Here is a 13856-nt window from a genome sequence, read left to right as displayed (position 1 = left end):
GCTGTTAGGGAGTTTAGGAAAGCCCTGTCACCCAGTCTTGGCCAATGAGAAATTGAAGGAAGTCTGTTGGGGGTACGTGTGTTTCTTTTACGTGTCCTCAGGCATCCTAATTGGATCTTGACACAGGGTATTCAACTCTAAAGGCTGATTCCCCTTGACCCAGCCTCATGGGTTGACATAATGAGCAAAGTATGGTCTTGGAAGTCAGACAAAAGAGGGTTTGAATTTAATCTCCATTACTGTGTGTCCCACAATCAACATGGTGCAGACTACTGACCTGGAAGGTGGATGGACTGGGTTCAAGTGCTTTTTAAAGTTGTTTGACCTTGGGCAACAAAACCCTCATCTTCCAGTGTCTTAGTTTCTTCGTCTGTAAAATCAGAATAGGAATAGTACCTACCTCATAGGGTTAAGTAGGTTAATGAATATAAGGTACTTAGAAGAGAGTGTGACACATACCTAGGACTGTGTGATGTCAACACTATTTTTATTAAGAATACTAGTTGTGTAACTTTAGGCAATTCTATGTGCTCTCTGAGATTTGATGTGCACATCTATACAATGGGAGTTAGAGGTGTCTGCTTGGCAGATTGTGGCTAGGATGGTAATTCATGCACTTAGAGCACCAGAGGCGGCACATGGCATGAGGCCACAGCTGGGCAAAGAAAGAAGAAAGACTGTGCCGAGCTCTGGACCTGGTGTGTCTGGGGATGTCTGGAATGATAGTGCCTCACCTTTACTCCCTGGTACCCTCCTCCCTTCCTACCACCACGAAAGAGAGGTCCCTCCTGGGTGAGGCCAGTGGCTGCCCCTGAGCTCTGAACCCCTTCCCTCTTCTCAGGGACCTTGTGCTATTGATTAAGCCCCTGTCCCTTCAGCTTTTTCCTCTCCACTCACTCCTCTCCAAGAACATTTTAAATGGGCTCCTGTCTCTTTCACCTTAGAACAAACACCACTTCATTTAAAAAAAAAAATCAGCTTTAATCCAACTCTCCCGCAGTGCCATTCTTTTTCCTTCCATCTTTTCACAGTCAAACTCCTTACCGTATTTGTCTACACAACAAATCTGTCTCCTTCCTCACCTCCCACTCACTCCTCCCGATGGTGCAGCCTTTAAAAAGTAGGTTGAATATTTGGAGTCTAGAAGAAGCAAGGTATAAAAGACACAAGGGCAGGCAAGTGTGGTTTCCAACCTGAAAAGGGGGCCTAGAGAGAAGGTATAGAAAGAAGAGGAGGTGATAGAGGCTCTGGTGACCTTGGCTGCTGCTGGCCTTCAGTGCCTGATATGCAATCCAGGCTCATGTGTTGGGCAAAACCCACAGTCCTCTAGGCTCATTACCCACATGCTCGCAGCTCCCTCCCACATTACGAGCCCTTTCCTGGTAGCACCTAAGTTCTAATCAAGCCTAGTCCAGACAGCCCCAAGACTTCTGTGCCTTTCCAATTCATGTCCATTACTGTGTGTCCCACAATCAACGCATTGCAGATTACTGACCTGGAAGTTGGATGGACTGGGTTCAAGTGCTTTTTAAAGTTGGTTGATCTTGGGCAAAAAACCTCATCTTCCAGTGCAACTACTGGGGCTTCACTGAAGTCTAAGCAATGCCAAGAAGAGAATAGTAAGAAGGTAAAATTTATATGTGGATGTAAGTTTTAAGATCTTTCCCGTGTCTTTCCTTTCTCCTGTTTCAACATCATCCATAATCAACAGAGGCCAGGGGCAGGTGCTGTCGACCTGGCTCTGTTGTTGCCCACCTGGGAGATCACATAGGAACATCTGAACTGCCTTGTCTGACAGACCCAGAAGACTGGAGCTAGCGTTTGTGAAGCAAACACATCAAAGCTCTGCCACATCCAAGAGCTCATTGGATTTTCTTAACGAATATATGAGTTAGGGGCCCTTGCCAGCCCCAGTTACAAAAAGACCAAGGTTCAGAGAGTATCAGGGTCAGTGGCATCTACCATTTGTAGGACTTGCCGTGGGCCAGGCCCTGACCTGGCTGAGCACTTTGAAGACATTATCTCACTTGGCCCTTGTGGCTGCAGCCTTATATGCAGGCATTATTGTCCCTTTTACACATAAAAAACTTAGGATTTGGTAGACACAAGGCTGACTCTGCTACTTCCTGATTAGATGGGTGACATTGGGTGACCTTCTTAAGCTCTGTGGGCTATAGTTTACCATCTAGAAAATATCAGGGCTAGATTGAATGGGCTGAAATCCATTCCAAATTGAACTCTCTTGGGCGTAATACTTGCCAGTCATCTCCTCATAACTCCCAACTGCTAGTGTCAGCTCTGGATATTGGAGCAACATTAAAGAAGTTATTTCAGTTTCAGGAATGGAACTAAAGTGGGTGGAGGAAGAACTGTATGGTCTGTAACTGCCATTCTGTTCATTTTTCACTAGGTTGTTCTTGTGGGTTTCTTAGAACACTTTCCAGATTCTTCTAAATTTTAAAACCTAGGATGTTGGAATCAGACAGGTGACCCAGATTCAGTATTGATCACAGCATTTGCTAGTTGTATGATCTTGAGAAGTTCACTGACATTTCTGAGCCTCTGTTCTCTCATCTGTAAGAGGAGGTGCTCCCAGGATTGTTGAGAAGATTAGCAGGAAGGAGGGCGTGAAGCTGCTTGACACGTAGTAGGTGCTCAGTAAATGGTTGTGATGATTATTTACTTTACTTTTTATTTTTTTGAATTTTATTTTATTTATTTTTTTATACAGCAGGTTCTTATTAGTCATCCATTTTATACACATCAGTGTATACATGTCAATCCCAATCTCCGAATTCATCCCACCACCACCCACCGCTTTCCCCCCTTGGTGTCCATACGTTTGTTCTCTACATCTGTGTCTCAATTTCTGCCCTGCAAACTGGTTCATCTGTACCATTTTTCTGGGTTCCACATACATGCGTTAATATACGGTATTTGTTTTTCTCTTTCTGACTTACTTCACTCTGTATGACAATCTCTAGATCCATCCATGTCTCTACAAATGACCCAATTTTTTTCCTTTTTATGGCTGAGTAATATTCCATTGTATATATGTACCACAACTTCTTTATCCTTTCGTCTGTCGATGGGCATTTAGGTTGCTTCCATGACCTGGCTCTTGTAACTAGTGCTGCAATGAACATTGGGGTGCATGTGCCCTTTTGAATTATGGTTTTCTCTGGGTATATGGCCAGTAATGGGATTGCTGGGTCATATGGTAATTCTATTTTTAGTTTTTTAAGGAACCTCCATACTGTTCTCCATAGTGGCTGTATCAGTTTACATTCCCACCAGCAGTGCAAGAGGGTTCCCTTTTCTCCACACCCTCTCCAGCATTTGTTGTTTGTACATTTTCTGATGATGCCCATTCTAACTGGTGTGAGGTGATACCTCATTGTAGTTTTGATTTGCATTTCTCTAATAATTAGTGATGTTGAGCAGCTTTTCATGTGCTTCTTGGCCATCTGCATGTCTTCTTTGGAGAAATGTCTATTTAGGTCTTCTGCCCATTTGTGGACTGGGTTGTTTGTTTTTTTAATATTGAACTGCATGAGCTGTTTATATATTTTGGAGATTAAACCTTTGTCCGTTGCTTTGTTTGCAAATATTTTCTCCCATTCTGAGGGTTGTCTATTTGTCTTGTTTGTAGTTTCCTTTGCTGTGCAAAAGCTTTGAAGTTTCGTTAGGTCCCATTTGTTTATTTTTGTTTTTATTTCCATTACTCTAGGAGATGGATCAAAAAAGATCTTGCTGTGATTTATGCCAGAGCATGTTCTTCCTATGTTTTCTTCTAAGAGTTTTACAGTGTCCATTCTTACATTTAGGTCTCTAAACCATTTTGAGTTTATTTTTGTATATGGTGTTAGGGAGTGTTCTAATTTCATTCTTTTACATGTAGCTGTTCAGGTTTTCCATCACCACTTATTGAAGAGACTGTCTTTTTTCCATTGTATATCCTTGCCTACTTTGTCATAGATTAGTTGACCATAGGTGCATGGGTTTATCTCTGGGCTTTCTATCTTGTTCCATTGATCTATATTTCTGTTTTTGTGCCAGTACCATATTGTCTTGATTACTGTATCTTTGTAGTATAGTCTGAAGTCAGGGAGTCTGATTCCTCCAGCTCCGCTTTTTTCCCTCAAGACCACTTTGGCTATTCGGGGTCTTTTGTGTCTCCATACAAATTTTAAGATTTTTTGTTCTAGTTCTGTAAAAAATGTCATTGGTAATTTGATAGGGATTGCATTGAATCTGTAGATTGCTTTGGGTAGTATAGTCATTTTCACAATATTGATTCTTCAAGTCCAAGAGCATGGTATATCTCTCCATCTGTTGGTATCATCTTTAATTTCTTTCATCAGTGTCTTATAGTTTTCTGCATACAGGTCTTTTGTCTCCCTAGATAGGTTTATTCCTAGGTATTTTATTCTTTTTGTTGCAATGATAAATGGGAGTGTTTCCTTAATTTCTGTTTCAGATTTTTCATCATCAATGTATAGGCATGCAAGAGATTTCTGTGCATTAATTTTGTATCCTGCAACTTTACCAAATTCGTTGATTAGCTTTAGTAGTTTTCTCGTGACATCTTTAGGATTCTCTGTGTATAGTATCATGTCATCTGCAAACAGTGAAAGTTTTACTTTTTCTTTTCCAATTTTTATTCCTTTTATTTCTTTTTCTTCTCTGATTGCCATGGCTAGGACTTCGAAACTATGTTGAATAATAGTGGTGGGAGTGGACATCTTTGTCTTCTTCCTGATCTTAGAGGAAATGGTTTCAGTTTTTCACTATTGAGAATGATGTTTGCTGTGGGTTTGTTGTATATGGCCTATATTATGTTGAGGTAGGTTCCCTCTATGCCCACTTTCTGGAGAGTTTTTACCATAAATCGGTGTTGAATTTTGTCAAAAGTTTTTCTGCATCTATTGAGATGATCATATAGTTTTTATTGTTCGATTTGTTAATATGGTACATCACATTGATTGATTTGCGTATATTGAAGAATCCTTGCATCCCTGGGATAAATCCCATTTGATCATGGTGTATGATCCTTTTAATGTGTTGTTGGAGTCTGCTTGCTAGTATTTGGTTGAGGATTTTTTTTTTTTTTTTTTTGCGTTACATGGGCCTCTCACTGTTGTGGCCTCTCCCGTTGCGGAGCACAGGCTCTGGACGCACAGGCTCAGCGGCCATGGCTCACGGGCTCAGCCGCTCTGCGGCATGTGGGATCTTCCCGGACCAGGGCATGAACCTGTGTCCCCTGCATCAGCAGGTGGACTCTCAACCACTGCGCCACCAGGGAAGCCCTGGTTGAGGATTTTTACATCTATATTCATCAGTGATATTGGTCTGTAATTTTTTTGTGTGTGACATCTTTGTCTGGTTTTGGTATCAGGGTGATGGCGGCCTCAAAGAATGAGTTTGGGTGTGTTCCTTCCTCAGCAATTTTTTGAAAGAGTTTTAGAAGGATGGGTGTTATCTCTTGTCTAACTGATAGAATTCACCTGAGAAGTCATCTGATCTTGCATTTTTGTTTGTTGGAAGACTTTTAATCACAGTTTCAATTTCATTACTTGTGATTGATCTGTTCATATTTTCTATTTCATCCTGGTTCAGTCTTGGAAGGTTATACCTTTCTAAGAATTTGTTCCTTTCTTCCAGGTGGTCCATTTTATTGGCATAGAGTTGCTTGTAGTAGTCTCTTAGGATGCTTTGTATTTCTCTGGTGTCTGTTGTAACTTCTCCTTTTTCATTTCTAATTTTATTGATTTGAGTCCTCTTCCTCTTTTTCTTGATGAGTCTGGCTAATGGTTTATCAATTTTGTTTATCTCCTCAAAGAACCAGCTTTTTAGCTTTATTGATCTTTGTTATTGTTTTCTTTGTTTCTATTTCATTTATTTCTGCTCTGATCTTTATGACTTCTTTCCTTCTACTAACTTTGGGTTTTATTTGTTCTTCTTTCTCTGGTTCCTTTAGGTGTAAGGTTAGATTGTTTATTTGAGATGTTTGTTGTTTTCTGAGGTAGGACTGTATTGCTATAAACTTCCCTCTTAGAACTGCTTTTGCTTCATCCCATAGGTTTTGGATCGTCTTGCTTTCATTGTCATTTGTCTCTAGGTATTTTTTGATTTCCTCTTTGATTTCCTCAGTGATCTCTTGGTTATTTAGTAACATATTGTTTAGCCTCCATGTGTTTGTGGTTTTTACGTTTTTTTCCCTGTAATTGATTTCTAATCTCATAGCATTGTGGTTAGAGTAGATGCTTGATATGATTTCAATTTTCTTAAACTTACTGAGGTTTGTTTTGTGAACCAAGATGTGATCTATCCTGGAGAACACTCCATGCACACTTGAGAAGAAACTGTGATAGCTGCTGTTTTTGGATGGAATGTCCTATAAGTATCAATTAAATCTATCTGGTCTATTGTGTCATTTAAAGCTTGTGTTTCCTTATTAATTTTCTGTTTGGATGATCTGTCCACTGGTGTAAGTGAGGTGTTAAAATCCCCCACTATTATTGTGTCACTGTCGATTTCCTCTTTTATAGCTGTTAGCTGTTGCCTTATGTATTGAGGTGCTCCAATGTTGGGTGCATATATATTTATAATTGTTATATCTTCTTCTTGGATTGATCCCTTGATATTATGTAGTGTCCTTCCTTGTCTCTTGTAACATTCTTTATTTTAAAGTCTATTTTATCTGATATGAGTATTGCTACTCCGGCTTTCTTTTGATTTCCATTTGCATGGAATATCTTTTTCCATCTCCTCTCTTTCAGTCTGTATGTGTCCCTAGGTCTGAAGTGGGTCTCCTGTAGACAGCATATATATGGGTCTTGTTTTTGTATTCATTCAGTGATCCTGTGTCTTTTGGTTGGAGCATTTAATCCATTCACATTTAAGGTAATTATCGATATGTATGTTCCTATGACCATTTTCTTAACTGTTTTGGGTTTGTTTTTGTAGGTCCTTTTCTTCTCTTGTGTTTCTCACTTAGAGAAGTTCCTTTAGCATTTGCTGTAGAACTGGTTTGGTGGTGTTGAATTCTCTTAGCTTTTGCTTGTCTGTATAGCTTTTGACTTCTCCATCGAATCTGAATGAGATCCTTGCTGGGTAGAGTAATCTTGGTTGTAGGTTCTTCCCTTTCATCACTTTAAATATGTCATGCCACTCGCTTCTGGCTTGTAGAGTTTCTGCTGAGAAATCAGCTCTTAACCTTTTGGGAGTTTCCTTGTATGTTGTCATTTTTCCCTTGATGCTTTCAATACATTTTCTTTGTCTTTAATTTTTGCCAATTTGATTACTGTGTGTCTTTGTGTGCTTCTCCTTTGGTTTATCTTGCCTGGGACTCTGTGTTTCCTGGACTTGGGTGGCTATTTCCTTTCCCATGTTAGGGAAGTTGTTGACTATAATCTCTTCAAATATTTTCTCGGGTCCTTCTCTCTCTTCTCCTTCTGGGACGCCTGTAATGTGAATATTGTTGCCTTTAATGTTGTTCCAGAGGTCTCTTAGGCTGTCTTCATTTCTTTTCATTCATTTTTCATTATTCTGTTCCACAGCAGTGAATTCCACCATTCTGTCTTCCAGGTCACTTATCCGTTCTTCTGCCTCAGTTTATTCTGCTATTGATTTTTTCTAGTGTAGTTTTCATTTCAGTTATTGTATTGTTCATCTCTGTTTGTTTTTTCTTTAATTCTTCTAGGTCTTTGTTAAACATTTCTTGCATCTTCTTGTTCTTTGCCTCCATTCTTTCTCTAAGGTCCTGGATCATCTTCACTTTCATTATTCTGAATTCTTTTTCTGGAAGGTTACCTGCCTCCACTTCATTTAGTTGTTTTTCTGGGGTCTTATCTTGTTCCTTAATCTGGTACATAGCCCTCTGCCTTTTCATCTTGTCTATCTTTCTGTGAATGTGGTTTTTGTTCCACAGGCTGCAATACTGTAGTTCTTCTTGCTTCTGCTGTCTGCCCTCTGGTGGATGAGGCTTTCTCCAGATTGGGGCTTTTTAATGAAGGTTTTCTGATCTGCTAGTGTTGGAGAGTCTCCTGCAGAGGCGGGGGGTGGCTGTGTCTCACCGTAAGGACAAGGACACTGGCAGCAGAAGTTCTGGGAAGTACTCCTTGGCGTGAACCCTCCCAGAGTCCACCATTCGCCCCACTAAAGAGCCTGGGTAGGCTCCAGTGTTGGGTCACCTCAGGCCAAACAACCTGATTATTTGCTTTAAAAATGTTTAATCTGGTGCACAATCAAGTGACATGTGGAAGATGCCAGGAAATGCTTACAGGTTTCAAATTTGGGATCTGCACCATGCGCTGAGCGGGTGGTTTTGAGCAGGAGGCCTGGGGAGTGACAGCAGGGGAGGGAGTGATGCTGAAATGATAATATTAGAGTCCACAGAATAACTCCCAGCTGCCAGGTCACACAACTTGAGAACTGCTTCAGAGCTGTCAACTCTTCCATGCTGTTGCTAAGAGACTGGGCTGGGGGTGGGGGGAGGTATTCATGCCTCTAATTAAAGGGAGGGGAAAAAAACAAAGAGATGAGCTTTAGATTTTGGAAATGATTTTATGGACTCCTATTCACGGAATGCTAGAGACTTTGAAGATGGTCCACACATTAAAGAAGTATGTGTTGAGTCCCGACTGTGTGCCAGGGATGGCTCTGGGCTCTGGAGAGACAGCGATGGATCAAGTACCCGACCTCATAAAGCTTCTATTGCATTCAGGCTTCTCCTTTACAGTCAGAGGACTGCTGGAGGTCCTGGGAGCTGAGTCACATGCCTAAGGTCTCAAGGCCACCTCCTGGGAGAATTGTCCTTAGAATCTGGGCTTCCCAAATCCTGGATCACGACTTTTTCCATCTACTACATTTTACAAACGAGATTCATCTGCAGCAGATTTTAATGTTAACTGAGAATTTAGCACATCAGCTAGATAAATAAAGGTCCTCACTGGAGAGATTTCTGGAAATGAGTCCAAAAAAATTAATGTTTATTTAATTTCAAGTGTCCCACTGAGAAATGTTGTATTTATTCTTAATTCCTGTCCTGCATTATTATACCCAGGTGAATGAGATTGGAGGTATGAATGGAGGTAGTAGGATAAAATGAGAGGGAAGATTTGGGCATCTCATAACTGCTGAAACTTAGCAAGACAGGGACGTCCAGAGGTCTGGGTCCAGAATCAGTTCCTGTCCCTTCCTACCTGTGACTTTCACCTTTCTGGGCCTCAGTTTCACCAGTTGTGAAAAGAAAGATTGGATTAGAATGGTCTCGAAATTCTTCTCCAGCTTTGAATTCTAAAATAAATCACCCAACAATGTCACTCAGCCCCAAAGGACCCAAGGTGTAATTCCAGAAGGCGGCTGTGTTCCAGGGATGGAGTCTTGAGCAGTAATCAGCCCTTCCTCTGCGCCCATGTCCTGCAGCATCAGTCCCATGTGCCTAGTGAGCAGCTGTTTCCGTGTCCATACCTGAGATATTTGTGCCCTCAGAGGACAAGGACTGTGTCCCATTCACTCGTGCATCTTTCCCCAGGACCCAGTGGCATACCAGGAAATGAGAGGCATTTCATACATGTTTTTAGAAGTGTCTTTAGTTGAAAAGAAGCAGATTTACAAAGGAATTTTGACCAAAAACTGTGGAAAAGGAGAAGCACTTCCAAAGGTTGCTGGGACATAAACTTGGACTCCAGACCTAGCTAGTAAGTGACAGGGCAGACTTTCAAACCCCAGGACTGCCTGACTTCTAAGCCTGTGTCCTCCCCCTTCCCCATCCTTGCACACATTCACTCACTTATTCAAAATGGTAGCTCAGTGTCATTGGAGGTTAAGTGTATAAGCTCGGGAGCCAGGCTCTCTGGGTTCAAATCTAAACTCCTCCACTTGATGCTGTGTCACTCTGAGCAGGTATATTCACCTTGTCATACCTCTATTTCTTCATCTGTAAAGCAGGGATAATAATGGTACCTCCCTCCAAGGACTGTTGAAGGAAAATATGTGAGATGATGCACATAAAACATGTAGCATAAAGGCTGGTATTTAGTAAGTGGTTACGGAGTGCTAAATGCTATTGTTGCTGATTCTGCTGTTGTTGTTATTATGATTATTACTACCAGTAGTAGTAGTAGTACCTGCCACACACTGGGCCAGTAGTAGCAGCAGTAGTAGTAATAGCAGTAGTATTTGCCACGCACTGAACCAGTAGTAGTCGGAGGAGGAGGAGCAGAAGCAGCAGTAGTATTTGCTATGCACTACGAGCTGGGTGACAAGCAGACAGACTTTTTTCCCATAGAATTCCCGGCCTATATTGCTGTAACTCATTAGAGATCAGAGATGGGCCTCTGACTCACAAACTAAAGTGATCAGATTGGTCTTGGTGAGAGTCACTTTGTACGTGAACCCAGCTGGAGGAGAAACCATCCAGATCTTCATGAATGCCAGTAGAAAAGGAGGGAGAGGCAGCAACACTGCCCAGCTATAAAGTGTTATGTGCTAAGGGGGCAATCTTTTATATAATGATAACATCTTCAGTCTATCTCCATATCTATGAAGAAAATCTGAGCTGATGGGGATTTTACAACAAAAATTAGATTTTTACAATAATCTAATTTCAACCTCTCAACCATACAATAAAACCATGTCAGCGGTAGAAGGAGTCTTTATTGATAAGTCCACCCTTTTACAAATGAATAACTGGAGGCCAGAGGTGACCACCCGGATGCTCCCTACCCCCCCAGTCTGGTTGCTGGTGGGTGGTGGCGTCAGATGGAGGTCCAGCTCCATCCTCCCCATGGGGCTCTGTGCATGACAGGATCCCCGAGAGCAGTTGTAGGTTACTTGTGACTTGCTCAAGGTCACACATTTGGAAAGCAACCATGTTGAGACATCTTCCTCTCTCCCTTTCTTTCTTTCATTCAACACTTCACAGGGATGTCTGGCTCCAAGCTGGGATGCTGTACACGGGTAGCTTTCAATAAAAATCTATCAGAACAAAAGGAATTTTGAAGTAGCTAAGAGCATGGGAGACTGACTGACAGACATGGGTTCCCATGCCACTGGACCACTGACTACTGGTGTGATCTCTGAAGATCAGTTTGTGTAAAGTGGAGGGGACAACTCCTCCCTCCTAGGCTGTTTCTGTGTGGTCATTTGAAGGTTTTATGATTAACCTAAATTAGAGGCAGGATGGGAGTTTCTAACATACCGAGTCTCCCATTGTCCTGCCTGATCTGCTGTTCGGAGCAATGGGTTCTTTTCCCGCCTTATCTCTTTGGAAATGCCGTGCTTGGCCTAGATAACATATAGCCTTCTGTGTGTGAGGCATGAGTTTGCATTCTCCACCAGATCTGCAGTATGTGTTTTTCAACATGCTGAATAGACAGGCCCATTCATCACATGAATCAGTTTGTGCCAGTTTGTATTTTTGCCCTTAAGTGCTGCTGCCGCCCAAGCTAAGGCTGGGTCCTTGCGGTTCTCCAATTCATGATTGCTGCCTGCCAGCATCATAAACCTTTCCTGGGGCTGGCATGAGTTTCAGCCAACAGAGTCTGCACAGAGACACAGGGGAATGTCTTCCGGTGCGAACTGGCTGTAAGTCACGACACCACGATGCACTGGATGGAGAGCTGGCAGATGCCATCTGCAGATGCCCGTCAGAAACTCCGGCTGTTTTGCAGCCTGGAGAAAAGCTGGGAGTTATGGGGCCCTAGAGGCAGCACCTTTGCTCTCTGAAAAGGAAGCTGTAGTGCTGTGGGCTCCATCACGTGTACAATGGCTGTGTCCAGACCCGAATGCCCCTCTCATTACTCACCAGAAATGAGTATGAACACTTCACACAGGAAGATGACTCGCTCCTCTGACAAGATGCAGAGAGCCATTCCAAGGAAATGATTTGCAGTGTTTAAATATTCTATTTCTTAGTCTGCTTTTCCTCGTTGAATCTGTTGCAAATTGATCTGGTTGTAGCATCCTTTGAACACCTTGGAGGATTTTTAATTGGTACTCACGCTAGTTATAAAACTTCAAGGGTAATTCCTGCTCCCTTGATGTTTCTGCAGCATTTGCTGTGGAGCGGATGGGTTTGTCATAGCAGTGGGAAATAACAAAATGAGCATGTTGCTTTTATAATTGGAGATGAACAAACGTAACAAAAAATAACAGCTCACAGTTGTCACAGGTCAGGCTTGAGTATAAGGCATTATCGATGCCTAGCATGCCTGAACGAACAGAAGGATGAAACTGGGAGAAGGCAGGGTAGGGGATCAACCTAGGCCCCACTGAAGTCAGCTTAAGAGCAAGGCCACCTAGGAGACCCAACAGAGTAGCCAAGGGAATGGGTTACTTCGCTTCTTATTCTCAAAGGTGGATGTATCTGGAGTGGGAACTCCTGTTTGCATTCTCCAGAACCAGGTAGGGATTTGCCACCTTTGCGGAAGATCTGTCCACATGCAGGAAGTGTCCTACCAGCAAGGACAGACTCCAGAACCCAAGCCCCCAAGGGAAAGGAGTTGAGAAAAGTCAGGCATGGTTCCTGGCCACCAACCAATGGGCTGGGACACCAGTAGGCTCTGGGCTCAGGGAAGAGGCACTTAGATGGAAGCTAGTCTTACAGGATTGGGGAAAGCAGCATGGTGTCATGGGGAGCACCTGACTTTGGACTCGTGGGACTATTAATTCGAATCTCAGTTTTGGTACCTACTAGACGTGTGATCCTGGGTGGGTCACTTCACTTCTTGGGGCATATCTGCAAAATCATTCCTACAGAGGCAGTGCAGTAACCAAGATCCTAGTCAGACAGACTTGGGTTCCAGGCCCTGATTCATCACTTATAAACCATAAGTACCTTAGCTTCTGTATTTACCTTCTGTAAGTCTCAGTCTCCCCATCTGTAGAAAGGGGCTAAGAGCATCTCCTCTTATCTCATAGATCTGGTGTGAGGATTAATTGAAACAATGCAGGTAAAATACTTAGCATTAGGCTCAGAAGATAGAAAGCACTCCATGAGTCTTAGCTGTTAATTGGTCCTGGGATGTCGGGTCCTGGTTGGGTTGGCAGTGAAGGCACAGGAAATGGGGCTTTGTGGTATGTGTTTGGATGGTGGTGGCAGTTTAGGGGATACCCCTGGAGGTCACCATAGTTTTCCAGGCAGCCTGATCTTGGCGTCTAGATCTTGCACTAGATGAGGTGGTGCTTCATCCTGGCTAAGTTACCAGATTCCTGGTCTGAGAACATCTCCTAAGCCCTGCTTGATGGGCTGAGGGGACGTTGAGGTGACCTTTGCCAGATAGGCTTGCCTCAAGGACTGGGGCCTCCAAACCGGATGGGCAGGGCTGAGGCTGACAGATGTACAGCTCAGAGGGTGTTTTCCCAAACACGATCTCCTTTAATTTGATTCCTGCAGCTTGCATCCCCGACATTCTCCCTACTTGAAGAAACAGATGTCCTGCGAGGCTCCCCAGGTGGGAGTCAGTGCAGTGCAGGCTCTGAACCTGAGGCCAAGCCCCGCACCCACCCTGCAGCCACAACACTGGGTGCCGGCCCCAACCTCAGTCATCGCAGAGGCCTGCTCTGTGCTCAGTACCATAGGGGAGGCCAAAAGCATGGGCCCTGTTTCTGCCCTTACATGGGTGGTAATAATAATCCTGGGGATGTAATAACAGTTACTGTGTATTCAATACTCACTAAAAGTGTTAGGCGCTTTACATATGCGATCTTATCTTTTCCAAAGAAAAACCCTGTAAATAGGATTTATTGCATCCATTTTATAGATGAGGAAAGGAAGGTTTAGTGAGGTTTTCCAGGATACACACAGCTAGAGAAAGAGCTGGGATTTAAGTCCCTTATCAGTCCCCTTT

The sequence above is a fragment of the Monodon monoceros genome, unplaced genomic scaffold (genome assembly GCF_005190385.1).
Source record: "Monodon monoceros isolate NGI ecotype Baffin Bay Population unplaced genomic scaffold, NGI_Narwhal_1 Super_Scaffold_18, whole genome shotgun sequence".
Lineage (NCBI taxonomy): Eukaryota > Metazoa > Chordata > Mammalia > Artiodactyla > Monodontidae > Monodon > Monodon monoceros.
Note: the sequence above shows the minus strand (reverse complement) of the source record.